Below are 1777 nucleotides of genomic sequence, written 5' to 3'. Positions count from 1 at the left end.
GGGGGGGAAAGGGTTTTGCGCCTATACCCACCCAAGTCATTGAACCCTGATGAAAGCACCAACTTGGAGCATGCTGTACGGTTCTTTAGTGCACTTACAGTACGTACAGAGACATTCAACTCCACTCCAAGTCAAGGCGAGACTTTAAAAACTTTGTTTTTCCTGTGTATATCTATCTATAAGGGCAGTTCCAGACAGGTGTGTCCGTCAGTGACGGCATTTGTGAGCGACTGAGAGTTGCTACGCACTGTCGCAATACGTCCCGCTAGAAGCGTCTTGCAAAGACGCGTCTAGTCATGTGCTTCAACAACCCGTAGCACCTCTCAGTCGCTCACAAATGCCGTCACTGACGAACATTTTTTTACTATTTTTTCTGGAATTGCCCAAAGGAGGAAATAGTGACGCTCAACCCTTATGATTTAATTGTTAAGTCATTTACCGAGGGTCTCCAACTCGCATAATACTCCGTACACGGGTCCCATAATACCTCTATAATACTTCATAATACTCCTTAATATGTTACAAAATACCCCATAATACCTTAAAATACCTCATAATAGTCTATAATACTTAATAATATCAGATAAAATGACATAAAATCCCATAATACCGCATAATATACTATAATACTCCGTACACTGCTGAGGAGAGTTGGCGACCCCTCGTCATTTACTAATTCATCGCATTTATTAATTCTGGCGGTCGACCAGTCTGTCACCTGCTGTGACGCTGTCGTGCGAGTGACTGTGTCAGAGAACGTCCAGAAAGTACACGCCCGTCGTTCGCGCCGCTACGAGACTGTCACGCTCACCAGTCTGTGCGAACTCTCATGGCGCCTGGTGGGTAGGCAACATCGGGACCACAGTGCATGCGTGTACCGCGGGGTGGCCTACCCCGAGTCTCGCAGGCGCTGAGCTTCCGTCACTTGCCGAATGTGGATCCGTGTGGATCGGACAGAATCTGAGAATAAAACCTGACGTAAAACCGGAGAACAGCGAGTGTGTGGTTGGAATGTCGTGCACTTGTAGATGTGTAAACGCCATTCGTGCACATAGATGCGCAAAGTCTTCACCCCACTCAGAATGTCCGAATGCGCATTCACATACCCGCAAGTGTTACGAGTGTTCAATGTTCGACTGTTCGACATACTTCGTTTGTCAGTGCCCTTCCTGGGCCATGCGTGCGTTACTCGTTTGCTTCCGGGCTGTCGGGGCGATGGCCGGCGTTGGCCCGTCGTGGCAGAGTCAGTGCAGCCCAGGCGGCTGGCGGGACTTATAAGGCGGTGACATTGGCTCGCGCCTCACCGCCGCCGCCGCCGCCGCCGCTGCCCGCAGCGCAGTGCGTGCCCGAGGAGGCGTGGTGGCCGGGCCAGGGCCAGGGCGCCCTCTTGACAGTGACTGGCCGTGACCGTCGCCTCGTGTCGCGCGATCAGCTGAGCAGAGCATGCATGCATGCGTTCGGTGGACGCGCCGGTATGCGGGCGGGTTGGCCTACTCGCCCTGTCCGTGAATGCAGGCGCCATGGCCCCCGTATGTAGGCAAACCCGGGCAAACCCGTCCGCTCCGCACGGCTGCGTGCACCGGAACACCGGACGACTCTAGAGACCCCCCCCCCCTTAATTTGCGCCTGACTTTAGCAAAAGTTCCCTCTGGCCGCCTCTCTCGCCGCCTTTTTGGCTGCTTCTCTGGCTGCTTCTCTGGCCGCTTCTCTGGCCGCCTCTCTGGCCGCTTCTCTGGCCGCTTCTCTGGCCGCCCCTCTGGCCGCCTCTCTGGCCGCC

The sequence above is a fragment of the Frankliniella occidentalis genome, unplaced genomic scaffold, assembly GCF_000697945.3.
Source record: "Frankliniella occidentalis isolate FOCC.00 unplaced genomic scaffold, Focc_3.1 Scaffold56, whole genome shotgun sequence".
Lineage (NCBI taxonomy): Eukaryota > Metazoa > Arthropoda > Insecta > Thysanoptera > Thripidae > Frankliniella > Frankliniella occidentalis.
This window is presented reverse-complemented; position numbering follows the sequence as displayed.